We start from the raw sequence: 23,293 nt of genomic DNA, 5'->3' as shown, positions 1-23,293 counted from the left end.
TTGGTTTCTCTTTTATAGTCTGCAGGCATTAAATGAAAGAAGTCAGTGTTCCAGCAGAGGGAGACAACGTTTCAGAAAAGGCATTGTAGCAAACCAAAAAAGAAATTTTAAGCGCAGCAGAGTAACCAGCTCACATACCTGTTAGCTCAGGTGAGTTTAAAAGGCTGCTGTTGATAACAAGGGCATTTGCTAAATAGATGGTGTGTGTGCAACAATATACTGAAAGGTCAATTATATTGTGCAGCTTATCTCACCACCTGTAGTTATTTAGGTGAAAGCTCCAAAATGCTTGCCTAATATGTCTGTTTATCCAAAAGGAAGTATAGAGGGAGAGCTAGATAGATAGCATTGCATTACATTACATTACATGGCAATGCAATGCACAGTTGCTGAAGTTGAACCAAAATGAGCTTGTCATCTGGCTTCTGCAACTTTTAACATGAAAAATCCAATGAGGAGAAGAAAAGCAAAGCCAAAGAGTCCATCCCAAAATCCGACAAACAAGCAAAATGAACAAAAAGCATTGAATTCAATTCTTTCTGATTTTAGAAACTGCATTAAAGAAGGGGTGCACCGGTCCTGGAGATACTGCAATACCAGGTCAATGCGTGGAGTGGACAGAGCAAGCTCTTTTTCCATCTCCCTGTTCTAAAAATCCATTTAATATATGGTCCCCAGATAGGGGACGTATCAGATATTAAACTGATAAGAACAGATACTACACTTGATCTTAGCCAAAAGGCCGAGAAGCGATAACCAGAATTGGTTTCCGACTATGGTGCCACCCAAGGATTCTGAAAAGTCCATTTGTGGAGATGGCCACCTGGACTCCCGTTAAGAAGACATGCTGTCAACCTCTAGATCCCTCACATGCCTGCACTTTTCGGCTTGCTGCTGCTGCAATCCACGCGTTTTAGATCTGCATAACTCCACCTCTTTTAGCACAGTACCCTCAACCCCCGGCTGTTCCCACCCGCCTCAACACCGTTGGAAGGGAGGAGAACCAATTAAGGCGGGGGGGGGGGTGGAACGAGCAGCTGTCTACCCTTAGCAGGAGGGTTGCTGATTAATTACCTCTCCTGCTGCTGCTGCTGCTGGCTGTCCAGCAGCAGACTGAAGGTGGCTGCTGCTGTGCGCAGGTATATAAAGGCTCAGAGCCTATTATGACACGCGCAGCCAGCGTTCCATTGCCACATTCCGTCTACTGCAGGCGGGATACCTGGATGGCTGAATGTCACTGAGAAGCTCACAGAGACCGCCATAAGCAACAGTTTAAAAGAATGCCACAGACTAATCAACCAAACTTTTTGGGTTGGTTTCTCTTTTATAGTCTGCAGGCATTAAATGAAAGAAGTCAGTGTTCCAGCAGAGGGAGACAACGTTTCAGAAAAGGCATTGTAGCAAACCAAAAAAGAAATTTTAAGCGCAGCAGAGTAACCAGCTCACATACCTGTTAGCTCAGGTGAGTTTAAAAGGCTGCTGTTGATAACAAGGGCATTTGCTAAATAGATGGTGTGTGTGCAACAATATACTGAAAGGTCAATTATATTGTGCAGCTTATCTCACCACCTGTAGTTATTTAGGTGAAAGCTCCAAAATGCTTGCCTAATATGTCTGTTTATCCAAAAGGAAGTATAGAGGGAGAGCTAGATAGATAGCATTGCATTACATTACATTACATGGCAATGCAATGCACAGTTGCTGAAGTTGAACCAAAATGAGCTTGTCATCTGGCTTCTGCAACTTTTAACATGAAAAATCCAATGAGGAGAAGAAAAGCAAAGCCAAAGAGTCCATCCCAAAATCCGACAAACAAGCAAAATGAACAAAAAGCATTGAATTCAATTCTTTCTGATTTTAGAAACTGCATTAAAGAAGGGGTGCACCGGTCCTGGAGATACTGCAATACCAGGTCAATGCGTGGAGTGGACAGAGCAAGCTCTTTTTCCATCTCCCTGTTCTAAAAATCCATTTAATATATGGTCCCCAGATAGGGGACGTATCAGATATTAAACTGATAAGAACAGATACTACACTTGATCTTAGCCAAAAGGCCGAGAAGCGATAACCGGAATTGGTTTCCGACTACGGTGCCACCCAAGGATTCTGAAAAGTCCATTTGTGGAGATGGCCACCTGGACTCCCGTTAAGAAGACATGCTGTCAACCTCTAGATCCCTCACATGCCTGCACTTTTCGGCTTGCTGCTGCTGCAATCCACGCGTTTTAGATCTGCATAACTCCACCTCTTTTAGCACAGTACCCTCAACCCCCGGCTGTTCCCACCCGCCTCAACACCGTTGGAAGGGAGGAGAACCAATTAAGGCGGGGGGGGGTGGAACGAGCAGCTGTCTACCCTTAGCAGGAGGGTTGCTGATTAATTACCTCTCCTGCTGCTGCTGCTGCTGGCTGTCCAGCAGCAGACTGAAGGTGGCTGCTGCTGTGCGCAGGTATATAAAGGCTCAGAGCCTATTATGACACGCGCAGCCAGCGTTCCATTGCCACATTCCGTCTACTGCAGGCGGGATACCTGGATGGCTGAATGTCACTGAGAAGCTCACAGAGACCGCCATAAGCAACAGTTTAAAAGAATGCCACAGACTAATCAACCAAACTTTTTGGGTTGGTTTCTCTTTTATAGTCTGCAGGCATTAAATGAAAGAAGTCAGTGTTCCAGCAGAGGGAGACAACGTTTCAGAAAAGGCATTGTAGCAAACCAAAAAAGAAATTTTAAGCGCAGCAGAGTAACCAGCTCACATACCTGTTAGCTCAGGTGAGTTTAAAAGGCTGCTGTTGATAACAAGGGCATTTGCTAAATAGATGGTGTGTGTGCAACAATATACTGAAAGGTCAATTATATTGTGCAGCTTATCTCACCACCTGTAGTTATTTAGGTGAAAGCTCCAAAATGCTTGCCTAATATGTCTGTTTATCCAAAAGGAAGTATAGAGGGAGAGCTAGATAGATAGCATTGCATTACATTACATTACATGGCAATGCAATGCACAGTTGCTGAAGTTGAACCAAAATGAGCTTGTCATCTGGCTTCTGCAACTTTTAACATGAAAAATCCAATGAGGAGAAGAAAAGCAAAGCCAAAGAGTCCATCCCAAAATCCGACAAACAAGCAAAATGAACAAAAAGCATTGAATTCAATTCTTTCTGATTTTAGAAACTGCATTAAAGAAGGGGTGCACCGGTCCTGGAGATACTGCAATACCAGGTCAATGCGTGGAGTGGACAGAGCAAGCTCTTTTTCCATCTCCCTGTTCTAAAAATCCATTTAATATATGGTCCCCAGATAGGGGACGTATCAGATATTAAACTGATAAGAACAGATACTACACTTGATCTTAGCCAAAAGGCCGAGAAGCGATAACCAGAATTGGTTTCCGACTACGGTGCCACCCAAGGATTCTGAAAAGTCCATTTGTGGAGATGGCCACCTGGACTCCCGTTAAGAAGACATGCTGTCAACCTCTAGATCCCTCACATGCCTGCACTTTTCGGCTTGCTGCTGCTGCAATCCACGCGTTTTAGATCTGCATAACTCCACCTCTTTTAGCACAGTACCCTCAACCCCCGGCTGTTCCCACCCGCCTCAACACCGTTGGAAGGGAGGAGAACCAATTAAGGTGGGGGGGGGGGTGGAACGAGCAGCTGTCTACCCTTAGCAGGAGGGTTGCTGATTAATTACCTCTCCTGCTGCTGCTGCTGCTGGCTGTCCAGCAGCAGACTGAAGGTGGCTGCTGCTGTGCGCAGGTATATAAAGGCTCAGAGCCTATTATGACACGCGCAGCCAGCGTTCCATTGCCACATTCCGTCTACTGCAGGCGGGATACCTGGATGGCTGAATGTCACTGAGAAGCTCACAGAGACCGCCATAAGCAACAGTTTAAAAGAATGCCACAGACTAATCAACCAAACTTTTTGGGTTGGTTTCTCTTTTATAGTCTGCAGGCATTAAATGAAAGAAGTCAGTGTTCCAGCAGAGGGAGACAACGTTTCAGAAAAGGCATTGTAGCAAACCAAAAAAGAAATTTTAAGCGCAGCAGAGTAACCAGCTCACATACCTGTTAGCTCAGGTGAGTTTAAAAGGCTGCTGTTGATAACAAGGGCATTTGCTAAATAGATGGTGTGTGTGCAACAATATACTGAAAGGTCAATTATATTGTGCAGCTTATCTCACCACCTGTAGTTATTTAGGTGAAAGCTCCAAAATGCTTGCCTAATATGTCTGTTTATCCAAAAGGAAGTATAGAGGGAGAGCTAGATAGATAGCATTGCATTACATTACATTACATGGCAATGCAATGCACAGTTGCTGAAGTTGAACCAAAATGAGCTTGTCATCTGGCTTCTGCAACTTTTAACATGAAAAATCCAATGAGGAGAAGAAAAGCAAAGCCAAAGAGTCCATCCCAAAATCCGACAAACAAGCAAAATGAACAAAAAGCATTGAATTCAATTCTTTCTGATTTTAGAAACTGCATTAAAGAAGGGGTGCACCGGTCCTGGAGATACTGCAATACCAGGTCAATGCGTGGAGTGGACAGAGCAAGCTCTTTTTCCATCTCCCTGTTCTAAAAATCCATTTAATATATGGTCCCCAGATAGGGGACGTATCAGATATTAAACTGATAAGAACAGATACTACACTTGATCTTAGCCAAAAGGCCGAGAAGCGATAACCAGAATTGGTTTCCGACTACGGTGCCACCCAAGGATTCTGAAAAGTCCATTTGTGGAGATGGCCACCTGGACTCCCGTTAAGAAGACATGCTGTCAACCTCTAGATCCCTCACATGCCTGCACTTTTCGGCTTGCTGCTGCTGCAATCCACGCGTTTTAGATCTGCATAACTCCACCTCTTTTAGCACAGTACCCTCAACCCCCGGCTGTTCCCACCCGCCTCAACACCGTTGGAAGGGAGGAGAACCAATTAAGGCGGGGGGGGGGGTGGAACGAGCAGCTGTCTACCCTTAGCAGGAGGGTTGCTGATTAATTACCTCTCCTGCTGCTGCTGCTGCTGGCTGTCCAGCAGCAGACTGAAGGTGGCTGCTGCTGTGCGCAGGTATATAAAGGCTCAGAGCCTATTATGACACGCGCAGCCGGCGTTCCATTGCCACATTCCGTCTACTGCAGGCGGGATACCTGGATGGCTGAATGTCACTGAGAAGCTCACAGAGACCGCCATAAGCAACAGTTTAAAAGAATGCCACAGACTAATCAACCAAACTTTTTGGGTTGGTTTCTCTTTTATAGTCTGCAGGCATTAAATGAAAGAAGTCAGTGTTCCAGCAGAGGGAGACAACGTTTCAGAAAAGGCATTGTAGCAAACCAAAAAAGAAATTTTAAGCGCAGCAGAGTAACCAGCTCACATACCTGTTAGCTCAGGTGAGTTTAAAAGGCTGCTGTTGATAACAAGGGCATTTGCTAAATAGATGGTGTGTGTGCAACAATATACTGAAAGGTCAATTATATTATGCAGCTTATCTCACCACCTGTAGTTATTTAGGTGAAAGCTCCAAAATGCTTGCCTAATATGTCTGTTTATCCAAAAGGAAGTATAGAGGGAGAGCTAGATAGATAGCATTGCATTACATTACATTACATGGCAATGCAATGCACAGTTGCTGAAGTTGAACCAAAATGAGCTTGTCATCTGGCTTCTGCAACTTTTAACATGAAAAATCCAATGAGGAGAAGAAAAGCAAAGCCAAAGAGTCCATCCCAAAATCCGACAAACAAGCAAAATGAACAAAAAGCATTGAATTCAATTCTTTCTGATTTTAGAAACTGCATTAAAGAAGGGGTGCACCGGTCCTGGAGATACTGCAATACCAGGTCAATGCGTGGAGTGGACAGAGCAAGCTCTTTTTCCATCTCCCTGTTCTAAAAATCCATTTAATATATGGTCCCCAGATAGGGGACGTATCAGATATTAAACTGATAAGAACAGATACTACACTTGATCTTAGCCAAAAGGCCGAGAAGCGATAACCAGAATTGGTTTCCGACTACGGTGCCACCCAAGGATTCTGAAAAGTCCATTTGTGGAGATGGCCACCTGGACTCCCGTTAAGAAGACATGCTGTCAACCTCTAGATCCCTCACATGCCTGCACTTTTCGGCTTGCTGCTGCTGCAATCCACGCGTTTTAGATCTGCATAACTCCACCTCTTTTAGCACAGTACCCTCAACCCCCGGCTGTTCCCACCCGCCTCAACACCGTTGGAAGGGAGGAGAACCAATTAAGGCGGGGGGGGGTGGAACGAGCAGCTGTCTACCCTTAGCAGGAGGGTTGCTGATTAATTACCTCTCCTGCTGCTGCTGCTGCTGGCTGTCCAGCAGCAGACTGAAGGTGGCTGCTGCTGTGCGCAGGTATATAAAGGCTCAGAGCCTATTATGACACGCGCAGCCAGCGTTCCATTGCCACATTCCGTCTACTGCAGGCGGGATACCTGGATGGCTGAATGTCACTGAGAAGCTCACAGAGACCGCCATAAGCAACAGTTTAAAAGAATGCCACAGACTAATCAACCAAACTTTTTGGGTTGGTTTCTCTTTTATAGTCTGCAGGCATTAAATGAAAGAAGTCAGTGTTCCAGCAGAGGGAGACAACGTTTCAGAAAAGGCATTGTAGCAAACCAAAAAAGAAATTTTAAGCGCAGCAGAGTAACCAGCTCACATACCTGTTAGCTCAGGTGAGTTTAAAAGGCTGCTGTTGATAACAAGGGCATTTGCTAAATAGATGGTGTGTGTGCAACAATATACTGAAAGGTCAATTATATTGTGCAGCTTATCTCACCACCTGTAGTTATTTAGGTGAAAGCTCCAAAATGCTTGCCTAATATGTCTGTTTATCCAAAAGGAAGTATAGAGGGAGAGCTAGATAGATAGCATTGCATTACATTACATTACATGGCAATGCAATGCACAGTTGCTGAAGTTGAACCAAAATGAGCTTGTCATCTGGCTTCTGCAACTTTTAACATGAAAAATCCAATGAGGAGAAGAAAAGCAAAGCCAAAGAGTCCATCCCAAAATCCGACAAACAAGCAAAATGAACAAAAAGCATTGAATTCAATTCTTTCTGATTTTAGAAACTGCATTAAAGAAGGGGTGCACCGGTCCTGGAGATACTGCAATACCAGGTCAATGCGTGGAGTGGACAGAGCAAGCTCTTTTTCCATCTCCCTGTTCTAAAAATCCATTTAATATATGGTCCCCAGATAGGGGACGTATCAGATATTAAACTGATAAGAACAGATACTACACTTGATCTTAGCCAAAAGGCCGAGAAGCGATAACCAGAATTGGTTTCCGACTACGGTGCCACCCAAGGATTCTGAAAAGTCCATTTGTGGAGATGGCCACCTGGACTCCCGTTAAGAAGACATGCTGTCAACCTCTAGATCCCTCACATGCCTGCACTTTTCGGCTTGCTGCTGCTGCAATCCACGCGTTTTAGATCTGCATAACTCCACCTCTTTTAGCACAGTACCCTCAACCCCCGGCTGTTCCCACCCGCCTCAACACCGTTGGAAGGGAGGAGAACCAATTAAGGCGGGGGGGGAGGTGGAACGAGCAGCTGTCTACCCTTAGCAGGAGGGTTGCTGATTAATTACCTCTCCTGCTGCTGCTGCTGGCTGTCCAGCAGCAGACTGAAGGTGGCTGCTGCTGTGCGCAGGTATATAAAGGCTCAGAGCCTATTATGACACGCGCAGCCAGCGTTCCATTGCCACATTCCGTCTACTGCAGGCGGGATACCTGGATGGCTGAATGTCACTGAGAAGCTCACAGAGACCGCCATAAGCAACAGTTTAAAAGAATGCCACAGACTAATCAACCAAACTTTTTGGGTTGGTTTCTCTTTTATAGTCTGCAGGCATTAAATGAAAGAAGTCAGTGTTCCAGCAGAGGGAGACAATGTTTCAGAAAAGGCATTGTAGCAAACCAAAAAAGAAATTTTAAGCGCAGCAGAGTAACCAGCTCACATACCTGTTAGCTCAGGTGAGTTTAAAAGGCTGCTGTTGATAACAAGGGCATTTGCTAAATAGATGGTGTGTGTGCAACAATATACTGAAAGGTCAATTATATTGTGCAGCTTATCTCACCACCTGTAGTTATTTAGGTGAAAGCTCCAAAATGCTTGCCTAATATGTCTGTTTATCCAAAAGGAAGTATAGAGGGAGAGCTAGATAGATAGCATTGCATTACATTACATTACATGGCAATGCAATGCACAGTTGCTGAAGTTGAACCAAAATGAGCTTGTCATCTGGCTTCTGCAACTTTTAACATGAAAAATCCAATGAGGAGAAGAAAAGCAAAGCCAAAGAGTCCATCACAAAATCCGACAAACAAGCAAAATGAACAAAAAGCATTGAATTCAATTCTTTCTGATTTTAGAAACTGCATTAAAGAAGGGGTGCACCGGTCCTGGAGATACTGCAATACCAGGTCAATGCGTGGAGTGGACAGAGCAAGCTCTTTTTCCATCTCCCTGTTCTAAAAATCCATTTAATATATGGTCCCCAGATAGGGGACGTATCAGATATTAAACTGATAAGAACAGATTTTTTGATTGAAGCTGCATCCAAGGCACTGAAAAATGTGACCGAAGTCACACCAAAACAGCGCACGAGGCGAGGATTCATGTGGACCCTTCCCGGAGGAGAGGATCCCCAATAAACCATCCCCATCCCTCCGAGCCAGAAGGCCACAGCGAGGGTCAGGGATCTCCGATGCTCTCCCTAGCCGAAGCCGGAGAAGAGCTGTTTTCGTGCTCCCAGCTTCCATCTAGGCTGCCACCCTAGTGGAGCTGGAGCCTGTGTTGGTTTCTCAGCCCAAAGCTGACCGGACCTCCGAACGGGTTTATAAAAATTCCCCTTCCTAGCCCGGAGGCCAGGAATAGGGGGGGTTGCTCAGAAAGTATGATTGGCAAAGGTGCGGCGTGCTACGAAGCCAAGTCTTTCTGGGGTTCCCAGTCCCAGTAAGCTTGGACTCCCACCAGGGCGCCTACTCCTGGGGCACATTGCTCCAAAGCCCTCACACTTACCCAGCCTAGTGACTTCGATCCTGGAGGGCCATGTTTTCCATCAGATAACTCTATGAGCCACCTGGCGTACTAACAAGTGCACCAAACCAGTGTGTAATATGCATCAATTTACTAGGGCAGCCCAAGGACAAAACTGCCTTTTCAAAAGATACTACACTTGATCTTAGCCAAAAGGCCGAGAAGCGATAACCAGAATTGGTTTCCGACTACGGTGCCACCCAAGGATTCTGAAAAGTCCATTTGTGGAGATGGCCACCTGGACTCCCGTTAAGAAGACATGCTGTCAACCTCTAGATCCCTCACATGCCTGCACTTTTCGGCTTGCTGCTGCTGCAATCCACGCGTTTTAGATCTGCATAACTCCACCTCTTTTAGCACAGTACCCTCAACCCCCGGCTGTTCCCACCCGCCTCAACACCGTTGGAAGGGAGGAGAACCAATTAAGGCGGGGGGGGGGTGGAACGAGCAGCTGTCTACCCTTAGCAGGAGGGTTGCTGATTAATTACCTCTCCTGCAGCTGCTGCTGCTGGCTGTCCAGCAGCAGACTGAAGGTGGCTGCTGCTGTGCGCAGGTATATAAAGGCTCAGAGCCTATTATGACACGCGCAGCCAGCGTTCCATTGCCACATTCCGTCTACTGCAGGCGGGATACCTGGATGGCTGAATGTCACTGAGAAGCTCACAGAGACCGCCATAAGCAACAGTTTAAAAGAATGCCACAGACTAATCAACCAAACTTTTTGGGTTGGTTTCTCTTTTATAGTCTGCAGGCATTAAATGAAAGAAGTCAGTGTTCCAGCAGAGGGAGACAACGTTTCAGAAAAGGCATTGTAGCAAACCAAAAAAGAAATTTTAAGCGCAGCAGAGTAACCAGCTCACATACCTGTTAGCTCAGGTGAGTTTAAAAGGCTGCTGTTGATAACAAGGGCATTTGCTAAATAGATGGTGTGTGTGCAACAATATACTGAAAGGTCAATTATATTGTGCAGCTTATCTCACCACCTGTAGTTATTTAGGTGAAAGCTCCAAAATGCTTGCCTAATATGTCTGTTTATCCAAAAGGAAGTATAGAGGGAGAGCTAGATAGATAGCATTGCATTACATTACATTACATGGCAATGCAATGCACAGTTGCTGAAGTTGAACCAAAATGAGCTTGTCATCTGGCTTCTGCAACTTTTAACATGAAAAATCCAATGAGGAGAAGAAAAGCAAAGCCAAAGAGTCCATCCCAAAATCCGACAAACAAGCAAAATGAACAAAAAGCATTGAATTCAATTCTTTCTGATTTTAGAAACTGCATTAAAGAAGGGGTGCACCGGTCCTGGAGATACTGCAATACCAGGTCAATGCGTGGAGTGGACAGAGCAAGCTCTTTTTCCATCTCCCTGTTCTAAAAATCCATTTAATATATGGTCCCCAGATAGGGGACGTATCAGATATTAAACTGATAAGAACAGATACTACACTTGATCTTAGCCAAAAGGCCGAGAAGCGATAACCAGAATTGGTTTCCGACTACGGTGCCACCCAAGGATTCTGAAAAGTCCATTTGTGGAGATGGCCACCTGGACTCCCGTTAAGAAGACATGCTGTCAACCTCTAGATCCCTCACATGCCTGCACTTTTCGGCTTGCTGCTGCTGCAATCCACGCGTTTTAGATCTGCATAACTCCACCTCTTTTAGCACAGTACCCTCAACCCCCGGCTGTTCCCACCCGCCTCAACACCGTTGGAAGGGAGGAGAACCAATTTAGGCGGGGGGGGGGGTGGAACGAGCAGCTGTCTACCCTTAGCAGGAGGGTTGCTGATTAATTACCTCTCCTGCTGCTGCTGCTGGCTGTCCAGCAGCAGACTGAAGGTGGCTGCTGCTGTGCGCAGGTATATAAAGGCTCAGAGCCTATTATGACACGCGCAGCCAGCGTTCCATTGCCACATTCCGTCTACTGCAGGCGGGATACCTGGATGGCTGAATGTCACTGAGAAGCTCACAGAGACCGCCATAAGCAACAGTTTAAAAGAATGCCACAGACTAATCAACCAAACTTTTTGGGTTGGTTTCTCTTTTATAGTCTGCAGGCATTAAATGAAAGAAGTCAGTGTTCCAGCAGAGGGAGACAACGTTTCAGAAAAGGCATTGTAGCAAACCAAAAAAGAAATTTTAAGCGCAGCAGAGTAACCAGCTCACATACCTGTTAGCTCAGGTGAGTTTAAAAGGCTGCTGTTGATAACAAGGGCATTTGCTAAATAGATGGTGTGTGTGCAACAATATACTGAAAGGTCAATTATATTGTGCAGCTTATCTCACCACCTGTAGTTATTTAGGTGAAAGCTCCAAAATGCTTGCCTAATATGTCTGTTTATCCAAAAGGAAGTATAGAGGGAGAGCTAGATAGATAGCATTGCATTACATTACATTACATGGCAATGCAATGCACAGTTGCTGAAGTTGAACCAAAATGAGCTTGTCATCTGGCTTCTGCAACTTTTAACATGAAAAATCCAATGAGGAGAAGAAAAGCAAAGCCAAAGAGTCCATCCCAAAATCCGACAAACAAGCAAAATGAACAAAAAGCATTGAATTCAATTCTTTCTGATTTTAGAAACTGCATTAAAGAAGGGGTGCACCGGTCCTGGAGATACTGCAATACCAGGTCAATGCGTGGAGTGGACAGAGCAAGCTCTTTTTCCATCTCCCTGTTCTAAAAATCCATTTAATATATGGTCCCCAGATAGGGGACGTATCAGATATTAAACTGATAAGAACAGATACTACACTTGATCTTAGCCAAAAGGCCGAGAAGCGATAACCAGAATTGGTTTCCGACTACGGTGCCACCCAAGGATTCTGAAAAGTCCATTTGTGGAGATGGCCACCTGGACTCCCGTTAAGAAGACATGCTGTCAACCTCTAGATCCCTTACATGCCTGCACTTTTCGGCTTGCTGCTGCTGCAATCCACGCGTTTTAGATCTGCATAACTCCACCTCTTTTAGCACAGTACCCTCAACCCCCGGCTGTTCCCACCCGCCTCAACACCGTTGGAAGGGAGGAGAACCAATTAAGGCGGGGGGGGGTGGAACGAGCAGCTGTCTACCCTTAGCAGGAGGGTTGCTGATTAATTACCTCTCCTGCTGCTGCTGCTGCTGGCTGTCCAGCAGCAGACTGAAGGTGGCTGCTGCTGTGCGCAGGTATATAAAGGCTCAGAGCCTATTATGACACGCGCAGCCAGCGTTCCATTGCCACATTCCGTCTACTGCAGGCGGGATACCTGGATGGCTGAATGTCACTGAGAAGCTCACAGAGACCGCCATAAGCAACAGTTTAAAAGAATGCCACAGACTAATCAACCAAACTTTTTGGGTTGGTTTCTCTTTTATAGTCTGCAGGCATTAAATGAAAGAAGTCAGTGTTCCAGCAGAGGGAGACAACGTTTCAGAAAAGGCATTGTAGCAAACCAAAAAAGAAATTTTAAGCGCAGCAGAGTAACCAGCTCACATACCTGTTAGCTCAGGTGAGTTTAAAAGGCTGCTGTTGATAACAAGGGCATTTGCTAAATAGATGGTGTGTGTGCAACAATATACTGAAAGGTCAATTATATTGTGCAGCTTATCTCACCACCTGTAGTTATTTAGGTGAAAGCTCCAAAATGCTTGCCTAATATGTCTGTTTATCCAAAAGGAAGTATAGAGGGAGAGCTAGATAGATAGCATTGCATTACATTACATTACATGGCAATGCAATGCACAGTTGCTGAAGTTGAACCAAAATGAGCTTGTCATCTGGCTTCTGCAACTTTTAACATGAAAAATCCAATGAGGAGAAGAAAAGCAAAGCCAAAGAGTCCATCCCAAAATCCGACAAACAAGCAAAATGAACAAAAAGCATTGAATTCAATTCTTTCTGATTTTAGAAACTGCATTAAAGAAGGGGTGCACCGGTCCTGGAGATACTGCAATACCAGGTCAATGCGTGGAGTGGACAGAGCAAGCTCTTTTTCCATCTCCCTGTTCTAAAAATCCATTTAATATATGGTCCCCAGATAGGGGACGTATCAGATATTAAACTGATAAGAACAGATACTACACTTGATCTTAGCCAAAAGGCCGAGAAGCGATAACCAGAATTGGTTTCCGACTACGGTGCCACCCAAGGATTCTGAAAAGTCCATTTGTGGAGATGGCCACCTGGACTCCCGTTAAGAAGACATGCTGTCAACCTCTAGATCCCTCACATGCCTGCACTTTTCGGCTTGCTGCTGCTGCAATCCACGCGTTTTAGATCTGCATAACTCCACCTCTTTTAGCACAGTACCCTCAACCCCCGGCTGTTCCCACCCGCCTCAACACCGTTGGAAGGGAGGAGAACCAATTAAGGCGGGGGGGGGGGGTGGAACGAGCAGCTGTCTACCCTTAGCAGGAGGGTTGCTGATTAATTACCTCTCCTGCTGCTGCTGCTGGCTGTCCAGCAGCAGACTGAAGGTGGCTGCTGCTGTGCGCAGGTATATAAAGGCTCAGAGCCTATTATGACACGCGCAGCCAGCGTTCCATTGCCACATTCCGTCTACTGCAGGTGGGATACCTGGATGGCTGAATGTCACTGAGAAGCTCACAGAGACCGCCATAAGCAACAGTTTAAAAGAATGCCACAGACTAATCAACCAAACTTTTTGGGTTGGTTTCTCTTTTATAGTCTGCAGGCATTAAATGAAAGAAGTCAGTGTTCCAGCAGAGGGAGACAACGTTTCAGAAAAGGCATTGTAGCAAACCAAAAAAGAAATTTTAAGCGCAGCAGAGTAACCAGCTCACATACCTGTTAGCTCAGGTGAGTTTAAAAGGCTGCTGCTGATAACAAGGGCATTTGCTAAATAGATGGTGTGTGTGCAACAATATACTGAAAGGTCAATTATATTGTGCAGCTTATCTCACCACCTGTAGTTATTTAGGTGAAAGCTCCAAAATGCTTGCCTAATATGTCTGTTTATCCAAAAGGAAGTATAGAGGGAGAGCTAGATAGATAGCATTGCATTACATTACATTACATGGCAATGCAATGCACAGTTGCTGAAGTTGAACCAAAATGAGCTTGTCATCTGGCTTCTGCAACTTTTAACATGAAAAATCCAATGAGGAGAAGAAAAGCAAAGCCAAAGAGTCCATCCCAAAATCCGACAAACAAGCAAAATGAACAAAAAGCATTGAATTCAATTCTTTCTGATTTTAGAAACTGCATTAAAGAAGGGGTGCACCGGTCCTGGAGATACTGCAATACCAGGTCAATGCGTGGAGTGGACAGAGCAAGCTCTTTTTCCATCTCCCTGTTCTAAAAATCCATTTAATATATGGTCCCCAGATAGGGGACGTATCAGATATTAAACTGATAAGAACAGATACTACACTTGATCTTAGCCAAAAGGCCGAGAAGCGATAACCAGAATTGGTTTCCGACTACGGTGCCACCCAAGGATTCTGAAAAGTCCATTTGTGGAGATGGCCACCTGGACTCCCGTTAAGAAGACATGCTGTCAACCTCTAGATCCCTCACATGCCTGCACTTTTCGGCTTGCTGCTGCTGCAATCCACGCGTTTTAGATCTGCATAACTCCACCTCTTTTAGCACAGTACCCTCAACCCCCGGCTGTTCCCACCCGCCTCAACACCGTTGGAAGGGAGGAGAACCAATTAAGGCGGGGGGGGGGGTGGAACGAGCAGCTGTCTACCCTTAGCAGGAGGGTTGCTGATTAATTACCTCTCCTGCTGCTGCTGCTGCTGGCTGTCCAGCAGCAGACTAAAGGTGGCTGCTGCTGTGCGCAGGTATATAAAGGCTCAGAGCCTATTATGACACGCGCAGCCCGCGTTCCATTGCCACATTCCGTCTACTGCAGGCGGGATACCTGGATGGCTGAATGTCACTGAGAAGCTCACAGAGACCGCCATAAGCAACAGTTTAAAAGAATGCCACAGACTAATCAACCAAACTTTTTGGGTTGGTTTCTCTTTTATAGTCTGCAGGCATTAAATGAAAGAAGTCAGTGTTCCAGCAGAGGGAGACAACGTTTCAGAAAAGGCATTGTAGCAAACCAAAAAAGAAATTTTAAGCGCAGCAGAGTAACCAGCTCACATACCTGTTAGCTCAGGTGAGTTTAAAAGGCTGCTGTTGATAACAAGGGCATTTGCTAAATAGATGGTGTGTGTGCAACAATATACTGAAAGGTCAATTATATTGTGCAGCTTATCTCACCACCTGTAGTTATTTAGGTGAAAGCTCCAAAATGCTTGCCTAATGTGTCTGTTTATCCAAAAGGAAGTATAGAGGGAGAGCTAGATAGATAGCATTGCATTACATTACATTACATGGCAATGCAATGCACAGTTGCTGAAGTTGAACCAAAATGAGCTTGTCATCTGGCTTCTGCAACTTTTAACATGAAAAATCCAATGAGGAGAAGAAAAGCAAAGCCAAAGAGTCCATCCCAAAATCCGACAAACAAGCAAAATGAACAAAAAGCATTGAATTCAATTCTTTCTGATTTTAGAAACTGCATTAAAGAAGGGGTGCACCGGTCCTGGAGATACTGCAATACCAGGTCAATGCGTGGAGTGGACAGAGCAAGCTCTTTTTCCATCTCCCTGTTCTAAAAATCCATTTAATATATGGTCCCCAGATAGGGGACGTATCAGATATTAAACTGATAAGAACAGATACTACACTTGATCTTAGCCAAAAGGCCGAGAAGCGATAACCAGAATTGGTTTCCGACTACGGTGCCACCCAAGGATTCAGAAAAGTCCATTTGTGGAGATGGCCACCTGGACTCCCGTTAAGAAGACATGCTGTCAACCTCTAGATCCCTCACATGCCTGCACTTTTCGGCTTGCTGCTGCTGCAATCCACGCGTTTTAGATCTGCATAACTCCACCTCTTTTAGCACAGTACCCTCAACCCCCGGCTGTTCCCACCCGCCTCAACACCGTTGGAAGGGAGGAGAACCAATTAAGGCGGGGGGGGGGGGTGGAACGAGCAGCTGTCTACCCTTAGCAGGAGGGTTGCTGATTAATTACCTCTCCTGCTGCTGCTGCTGCTGGCTGTCCAGCAGCAGACTGAAGGTGGCTGCTGCTGTGCGCAGGTATATAAAGGCTCAGAGCCTATTATGACACGCGCAGCCAGCGTTCCATTGCCACATTCCGTCTACTGCAGGCGGGATACCTGGATGGCTGAATGTCACTGAGAAGCTCACAGAGACCGCCATAAGCAACAGTTTAAAAGAATGCCACAGACTAATCAACCAAACTTTTTGGGTTGGTTTCTCTTTTATAGTCTGCAGGCATTAAATGAAAGAAGTCAGTGTTCCAGCAGAGGGAGACAACGTTTCAGAAAAGGCATTGTAGCAAACCAAAAAAGAAATTTTAAGCGCAGCAGAGTAACCAGCTCACATACCTGTTAGCTCAGGTGAGTTTAAAAGGCTGCTGTTGATAACAAGGGCATTTGCTAAATAGATGGTGTGTGTGCAACAATATACTGAAAGGTCAATTATATTGTGCAGCTTATCTCACCACCTGTAGTTATTTAGGTGAAAGCTCCAAAATGCTTGCCTAATATGTCTGTTTATCCAAAAGGAAGTATAGAGGGAGAGCTAGATAGATAGCATTGCATTACATTACATTACATGGCAATGCAATGCACAGTTGCTGAAGTTGAACCAAAATGAGCTTGTCATCTGGCTTCTGCAACTTTTAACATGAAAAATCCAATGAGGAGAAGAAAAGCAAAGCCAAAGAGTCCATCCCAAAATCCGACAAACAAGCAAAATGAACAAAAAGCATTGAATTCAATTCTTTCTGATTTTAGAAACTGCATTAAAGAAGGGGTGCACCGGTCCTGGAGATACTGCAATACCAGGTCAATGCGTGGAGTGGACAGAGCAAGCTCTTTTTCCATCTCCCTGTTCTAAAAATCCATTTAATATATGGTCCCCAGATAGGGGACGTATCAGATATTAAACTGATAAGAACAGATACTACACTTGATCTTAGCCAAAAGGCCGAGAAGCGATAACCAGAATTGGTTTCCGACTACGGTGCCACCCAAGGATTCTGAAAAGTCCATTTGTGGAGATGGCCACCTGGACTCCCGTTAAGAAGACATGCTGTCAACCTCTAGATCCCTCACATGCCTGCACTTTTCGGCTTGCTGCTGCTGCAATCCACGCGTTTTAGATCTGCATAACTCCATCTCTTTTAGCACAGTACCCTCAACCCCCGGCTGTTCCCACCCGCCTCAACACCGTTGGAAGGGAGGAGAACCAATTAAGGCGGGGGGGGGGTGGGGTGGAACGAGCAGCTGTCTACCCTTAGCAGGAGGGTTGCTGATTAATTACCTCTCCTGCTGCTGCTGGCTGTCCAGCAGCAGACTGAAGGTGGCTGCTGCTGTGCGCAGGTATATAAAGGCTCAGAGCCTATTATGACACGCGCAGCCAGCGTTCCATTGCCACATTCCGTCTACTGCAGGCGGGATACCTGGATGGCTGAATGTCACTGAGAAGCTCACAGAGACCGCCATAAGCAACAGTTTAAAAGAATGCCACAGACTAATCAACCAAACTTTTTGGGTTGGTTTCTCTTTTATAGTCTGCAGGCATTAAATGAAAGAAGTCAGTGTTCCAGCAGAGGGAGACAACGTTTCAGAAAAGGCATTGTAGCAAACCAAAAAAGAAATTTTAAGCGCAGCAGAGTAACCAGCTCACATACCTGTTAGCTCAGGTGAGTTTAAAAGGCTGCTGTTGATAACAAGGGCATTTGCTAAATAGATGGTGTGTGTGCAACAATATACTGAAAGGTCAATTATATTGTGCAGCTTATCTCACCACCTGTAGTTATTTAGGTGAAAGCTCCAAAATGCTTGCCTAATATGTCTGTTTATCCAAAAGGAAGTATAGAGGGAGAGCTAGATAGATAGCATTGCATTACATTACATTACATGGCAATGCAATGCACAGTTGCTGAAGTTGAACCAAAATGAGCTTGTCATCTGGCTTCTGCAACTTTTAACATGAAAAATCCAATGAGGAGAAGAAAAGCAAAGCCAAAGAGTCCATCCCAAAATCCGACAAACAAGCAAAATGAACAAAAAGCATTGAATTCAATTCTTTCTGATTTTAGAAACTGCATTAAAGAAGGGGTGCACCGGTCCTGGAGATACTGCAATACCAGGTCAATGCGTGGAGTGGACAGAGCAAGCTCTTTTTCCATCTCCCTGTTCTAAAAATCCATTTAATATATGGTCCCCAGATAGGGGACGTATCAGATATTAAACTGATAAGAACAGATACTACACTTGATCTTAGCCAAAAGGCCGAGAAGCGATAACCAGAATTGGTTTCCGACTACGGTGCCACCCAAGGATTCAGAAAAGTCCATTTGTGGAGATGGCCACCTGGACTCCCGTTAAGAAGACATGCTGTCAACCTCTAGATCCCTCACATGCCTGCACTTTTCGGCTTGCTGCTGCTGCAATCCACGCGTTTTAGATCTGCATAACTCCACCTCTTTTAGCACAGTACCCTCAACCCCCGGCTGTTCCCACCCGCCTCAACACCGTTGGAAGGGAGGAGAACCAATTAAGGCGGGGGGGGGGGTGGAACGAGCAGCTGTCTACCCTTAGCAGGAGGGTTGCTGATTAATTACCTCTCCTGCTGCTGCTGCTGCTGGCTGTCCAGCAGCAGACTGAAGGTGGCTGCTGCTGTGCGCAGGTATATAAAGGCTCAGAGCCTATTATGACACGCGCAGCCAGCGTTCCATTGCCACATTCCGTCTACTGCAGGCGGGATACCTGGATGGCTGAATGTCACTGAGAAGCTCACAGAGACCGCCATAAGCAACAGTTTAAAAGAATGCCACAGACTAATCAACCAAACTTTTTGGGTTGGTTTCTCTTTTATAGTCTGCAGGCATTAAATGAAAGAAGTCAGTGTTCCAGCAGAGGGAGACAACGTTTCAGAAAAGGCATTGTAGCAAACCAAAAAAGAAATTCTAAGCGCAGCAGAGTAACCAGCTCACATACCTGTTAGCTCAGATGAGTTTAAAAGGCTGCTGTTGATAACAAGGGCATTTGCTAAATAGATGGTGTGTGTGCAACAATATACTGAAAGGTCAATTATATTGTGCAGCTTATCTCACCACCTGTAGTTATTTAGGTGAAAGCTCCAAAATGCTTGCCTAATATGTCTGTTTATCCAAAAGGAAGTATAGAGGGAGAGCAAGATAGATAGCATTGCATTACATTACATTACATGGCAATGCAATGCACAGTTGCTGAAGTTGAACCAAAATGAGCTTGTCATCTGGCTTCTGCAACTTTTAACATGAAAAATCCAATGAGGAGAAGAAAAGCAAAGCCAAAGAGTCCATCCCAAAATCCGACAAACAAGCAAAATGAACAAAAAGCATTGAATTCAATTCTTTTTGATTTTAGAAACTGCATTAAAGAAGGGGTGCACCGGTCCTGGAGATACTGCAATACCAGGTCAATGCGTGGAGTGGACAGAGCAAGCTCTTTTTCCATCTCCCTGTTCTAAAAATCCATTTAATATATGGTCCCCAGATAGGGGACGTATCAGATATTAAACTGATAAGAACAGATACTACACTTGATCTTAGCCAAAAGGCCGAGAAGCGATAACCAGAATTGGTTTCCGACTACGGTGCCACCCAAGGATTCTGAAAAGTCCATTTGTGGTGATGGCCACCTGGACTCCCGTTAAGAACACATGCTGTCAACCTCTAGATCCCTCACATGCCTGCACTTTTCGGCTTGCTGCTGCTGCAATCCACGCGTTTTAGATCTGCATAACTCCACCTCTTTTAGCACAGTACCCTCAACCCCCGGCTGTTCCCACCCGCCTCAACACCGTTGGAAGGGAGGAGAACCAATTAAGGCGGGGGGGTGGGTGGAACGAGCAGCTGTCTACCCTTAGCAGGAGGGTTGCTGATTAATTACCTCTCCTGCTGCTGCTGCTGCTGGCTGTCCAGCAGCAGACTGAAGGTGGCTGCTGCTGTGCGCAGGTATATAAAGGCTCAGAGCCTATTATGACACGCGCAGCCAGCGTTCCATTGCCACATTCTGTCTACTGCAGGCGGGATACCTGGATGGCTGAATGTCACTGAGAAGCTCACAGAGACCGCCATAAGCAACAGTTTAAAAGAATGCCACAGACTAATCAACCAAACTTTTTGGGTTGGTTTCTCTTTTATAGTCTGCAGGCATTAAATGAAAGAAGTCAGTGTTCCAGCAGAGGGAGACAACGTTTCAGAAAAGGCATTGTAGCAAACCAAAAAAGAAATTTTAAGTGCAGCAGAGTAACCAGCTCACATACCTGTTAGCTCAGGTGAGTTTAAAAGGCTGCTGTTGATAAAAAGGGCATTTGCTAAATAAATGGTGTGTGTGCAACAATATACTGAAAGGTCAATTATATTGTGCAGCTTATCTCACCACCTGTAGTTATTTAGGTGAAAGCTCCAAAATGCTTGCCTAATATGTCTGTTTATCCAAAAGGAAGTATAGAGGGAGAGCTAGATAGATAGCATTGCATTACATTACATTACATGGCAATGCAATGCACAGTTGCTGAAGTTGAACCAAAATGAGCTTGTCATCTGGCTTCTGCAACTTTTAACATGAAAAATCCAATGAGGAGAAGAAAAGCAAAGCCAAAGAGTCCATCCCAAAATCCGACAAACAAGCAAAATGAACAAAAAGCATTGAATTCAATTCTTTCTGATTTTAGAAACTGCATTAAAGAAGGGGTGCACCGGTCCTGGAGATACTGCAATACCAGGTCAATGCGTGGAGTGGACAGAGCAAGCTCTTTTTCCATCTCCCTGTTCTAAAAATCCATTTAATATATGGTCCCCAGATAGGGGACGTATCAGATATTAAACTGATAAGAACAGATACTACACTTGATCTTAGCCAAAAGGCCGAGAAGCGATAACCAGAATTGGTTTCCGACTACGGTGCCACCCAAGGATTCTGAAAAGTCCATTTGTGGAGATGGCCACCTGGACTCCCGTTAAGAAGACATGCTGTCAACCTCTAGATCCCTCACATGCCTGCACTTTTCGGCTTGCTGCTGCTGCAATCCACGCGTTTTAGATCTGCATAACTCCACCTCTTTTAGCACAGTACCCTCAACCCCCGGCTGTTCCCACCCGCCTCAACACCGTTGGAAGGGAGGAGAACCAATTAAGGCGGGGGGGGGGGTGGAACGAGCAGCTGTCTACCCTTAGCAGGAGGGTTGCTGATTAATTACCTCTCCTGCTGCTGCTGCTGCTGGCTGTCCAGCAGCAGACTGAAGGTGGCTGCTGCTGTGCGCAGGTATATAAAGGCTCAGAGCCTATTATGACACGCGCAGCCAGCGTTCCATTGCCACATTCCGTCTACTGCAGGCGGGATACCTGGATGGCTGAATGTCACTGAGAAGCTCACAGAGACCGCCATAAGCAACAGTTTAAAAGAATGCCACAGACTAATCAACCAAACTTTTTGGGTTGGTTTCTCTTTTATTGTCTGCAGGCATTAAATGAAAGAAGTCAGTGTTCCAGCAGAGGGAGACAACGTTTCAGAAAAGGCATTGTAGCAAACCAAAAAAGAAATTTTAAGCGCAGCAGAGTAACCAGCTCACATACCTGTTAGCTCAGGTGAGTTTAAAAGGCTGCTGTTGATAACAAGGGCATTTGCTAAATAGATGGTGTGTGTGCAACAATATACTGAAAGGTCAATTATATTGTGCAGCTTATCTCACCACCTGTAGTTATTTAGGTGAAAGCTCCAAAATGCTTGCCTAATATGTCTGTTTATCCAAAAGGAAGTATAGAGGGAGAGCTAGATAGATAGCATTGCATTACATTACATTACATGGCAATGCAATGCACAGTTGCTGAAGTTGAACCAAAATGAGCTTGTCATCTGGCTTCTGCAACTTTTAACATGAAAAATCCAATGAGGAGAAGAAAAGCAAAGCCAAAGAGTCCATCCCAAAATCCGACAAACAAGCAAAATGAACAAAAAGCATTGAATTCAATTCTTTCTGATTTTAGAAACTGCATTAAAGAAGGGGTGCACCGGTCCTGGAGATACTGCAATACCAGGTCAATGCGTGGAGTGGACAGAGCAAGCTCTTTTTCCATCTCCCTGTTCTAAAAATCCATTTAATATATGGTCCCCAGATAGGGGACGTATCAGATATTAAACTGATAAGAACAGATACTACACTTGATCTTAGCCAAAAGGCCGAGAAGCGATAACCAGAATTGGTTTCCGACTACGGTGCCACCCAAGGATTCTGAAAAGTCCATTTGTGGAGATGGCCACCTGGACTCCCGTTAAGAAGACATGCTGTCAACCTCTAGATCCCTCACATGCCTGCACTTTTCGGCTTGCTGCTGCTGCAATCCACGCGTTTTAGATCTGCATAACTCCACCTCTTTTAGCACAGTACCCTCAACCCCCGGCTGTTCCCACCCGCCTCAACACCGTTTGAAGGGAGGAGAACCAATTAAGGCGGGGGGGGGGGGGTGGAACGAGCAGCTGTCTACCCTTAGCAGGAGGGTTGCTGATTAATTACCTCTCCTGCTGCTGCTGCTGCTGGCTGTCCAGCAGCAGACTGAAGGTGGCTGCTGCTGTGCGCAGGTATATAAAGGCTCAGAGCCTATTATGACACGCGCAGCCAGCGTTCCATTGCCACATTCCGTCTACTGCAGGCGGGATACCTGGATGGCTGAATGTCACTGAGAAGCTCACAGAGACCGCCATAAGCAACAGTTTAAAAGAATGCCACAGACTAATCAACCAAACTTTTTGGGTTGGTTTCTCTTTTATAGTCTGCAGGCATTAAATGAAAGAAGTCAGTGTTCCAGCAGAGGGAGACAACATTTCAGAAAAGGCATTGTAGCAAACCAAAAAAGAAATTTTAAGCGCAGCAGAGTAACCAGCTCACATACCTGTTAGCTCAGGTAAGTTTAAAAGGCGGCTGTTGATAACAAGGGCATTTGCTAAATAGATGGTGTGTGTGCAACAATATACTGAAAGGTCAATTATATTGTGCAGCTTATCTCACCACCTGTAGTTATTTAGGTGAAAGCTCCAAAATGCTTGCCTAATATGTCTGTTTATCCAAAAGGAAGTATAGAGGGAGAGCTAGATAGATAGCATTGCATTACATTACATTACATGGC

General features: G+C 45.3%; 17 non-coding genes and 1 pseudogene across 17 annotated transcripts; all 18 read right to left on the bottom strand.

Annotated features, from left to right (window-relative positions):
* Positions 1-563: 563 nt before the first annotated feature.
* LOC141196592 (U2 spliceosomal RNA) lies at positions 564-754 on the bottom strand. The gene has a single exon (XR_012268993.1). It is a non-coding gene; the product is annotated as a U2 spliceosomal RNA (small nuclear RNA).
* Positions 755-1,875: 1,121 nt separating this feature from the next.
* LOC141196591 (U2 spliceosomal RNA) lies at positions 1,876-2,066 on the bottom strand. The gene has a single exon (XR_012268992.1). It is a non-coding gene; the product is annotated as a U2 spliceosomal RNA (small nuclear RNA).
* Positions 2,067-3,185: 1,119 nt separating this feature from the next.
* On the bottom strand, positions 3,186-3,376 carry LOC141196590 (U2 spliceosomal RNA). The gene has a single exon (XR_012268991.1). It is a non-coding gene; the product is annotated as a U2 spliceosomal RNA (small nuclear RNA).
* A 1,121-nt stretch (positions 3,377-4,497) lies between these two features.
* LOC141196589 (U2 spliceosomal RNA) lies at positions 4,498-4,688 on the bottom strand. Its single transcript, XR_012268990.1, has one exon. It is a non-coding gene; the product is annotated as a U2 spliceosomal RNA (small nuclear RNA).
* Positions 4,689-5,809: 1,121 nt separating this feature from the next.
* LOC141196588 (U2 spliceosomal RNA) lies at positions 5,810-6,000 on the bottom strand. Its single transcript, XR_012268989.1, has one exon. It is a non-coding gene; the product is annotated as a U2 spliceosomal RNA (small nuclear RNA).
* A 1,119-nt stretch (positions 6,001-7,119) lies between these two features.
* Positions 7,120-7,310, bottom strand: LOC141196586 (U2 spliceosomal RNA). The gene has a single exon (XR_012268987.1). It is a non-coding gene; the product is annotated as a U2 spliceosomal RNA (small nuclear RNA).
* Positions 7,311-8,428: 1,118 nt separating this feature from the next.
* On the bottom strand, positions 8,429-8,610 carry LOC141196210 (U2 spliceosomal RNA). The gene has a single exon (XR_012268774.1). It is a non-coding gene; the product is annotated as a U2 spliceosomal RNA (small nuclear RNA).
* Positions 8,611-9,134: 524 nt separating this feature from the next.
* On the bottom strand, positions 9,135-9,250 carry LOC141196468 (U2 spliceosomal RNA; annotated as a pseudogene).
* A 1,120-nt stretch (positions 9,251-10,370) lies between these two features.
* On the bottom strand, positions 10,371-10,561 carry LOC141196585 (U2 spliceosomal RNA). The gene has a single exon (XR_012268986.1). It is a non-coding gene; the product is annotated as a U2 spliceosomal RNA (small nuclear RNA).
* A 1,118-nt stretch (positions 10,562-11,679) lies between these two features.
* LOC141196584 (U2 spliceosomal RNA) lies at positions 11,680-11,870 on the bottom strand. Its single transcript, XR_012268985.1, has one exon. It is a non-coding gene; the product is annotated as a U2 spliceosomal RNA (small nuclear RNA).
* A 1,119-nt stretch (positions 11,871-12,989) lies between these two features.
* On the bottom strand, positions 12,990-13,180 carry LOC141196583 (U2 spliceosomal RNA). Its single transcript, XR_012268984.1, has one exon. It is a non-coding gene; the product is annotated as a U2 spliceosomal RNA (small nuclear RNA).
* Positions 13,181-14,299: 1,119 nt separating this feature from the next.
* Positions 14,300-14,490, bottom strand: LOC141196582 (U2 spliceosomal RNA). The gene has a single exon (XR_012268983.1). It is a non-coding gene; the product is annotated as a U2 spliceosomal RNA (small nuclear RNA).
* Positions 14,491-15,611: 1,121 nt separating this feature from the next.
* LOC141196581 (U2 spliceosomal RNA) lies at positions 15,612-15,802 on the bottom strand. The gene has a single exon (XR_012268982.1). It is a non-coding gene; the product is annotated as a U2 spliceosomal RNA (small nuclear RNA).
* A 1,122-nt stretch (positions 15,803-16,924) lies between these two features.
* On the bottom strand, positions 16,925-17,115 carry LOC141196580 (U2 spliceosomal RNA). Its single transcript, XR_012268981.1, has one exon. It is a non-coding gene; the product is annotated as a U2 spliceosomal RNA (small nuclear RNA).
* A 1,119-nt stretch (positions 17,116-18,234) lies between these two features.
* On the bottom strand, positions 18,235-18,425 carry LOC141196579 (U2 spliceosomal RNA). The gene has a single exon (XR_012268980.1). It is a non-coding gene; the product is annotated as a U2 spliceosomal RNA (small nuclear RNA).
* A 1,121-nt stretch (positions 18,426-19,546) lies between these two features.
* Positions 19,547-19,737, bottom strand: LOC141196578 (U2 spliceosomal RNA). Its single transcript, XR_012268979.1, has one exon. It is a non-coding gene; the product is annotated as a U2 spliceosomal RNA (small nuclear RNA).
* Positions 19,738-20,858: 1,121 nt separating this feature from the next.
* On the bottom strand, positions 20,859-21,049 carry LOC141196577 (U2 spliceosomal RNA). The gene has a single exon (XR_012268978.1). It is a non-coding gene; the product is annotated as a U2 spliceosomal RNA (small nuclear RNA).
* A 1,121-nt stretch (positions 21,050-22,170) lies between these two features.
* On the bottom strand, positions 22,171-22,361 carry LOC141196575 (U2 spliceosomal RNA). Its single transcript, XR_012268976.1, has one exon. It is a non-coding gene; the product is annotated as a U2 spliceosomal RNA (small nuclear RNA).
* Positions 22,362-23,293: the final 932 nt, after the last annotated feature.

Source organism: Phyllobates terribilis, unplaced genomic scaffold (genome assembly GCF_046119375.1).
Source record: "Phyllobates terribilis strain yellow unplaced genomic scaffold, ASM4611937v1 Scaffold_74__1_contigs__length_7073193, whole genome shotgun sequence".
In the NCBI taxonomy this organism is placed as follows: Eukaryota; Metazoa; Chordata; class Amphibia; order Anura; family Dendrobatidae; genus Phyllobates; species Phyllobates terribilis.
The sequence above is the reverse complement of the archived record's forward strand: the minus strand, read 5'-3'. Positions and strand labels throughout refer to the sequence as shown.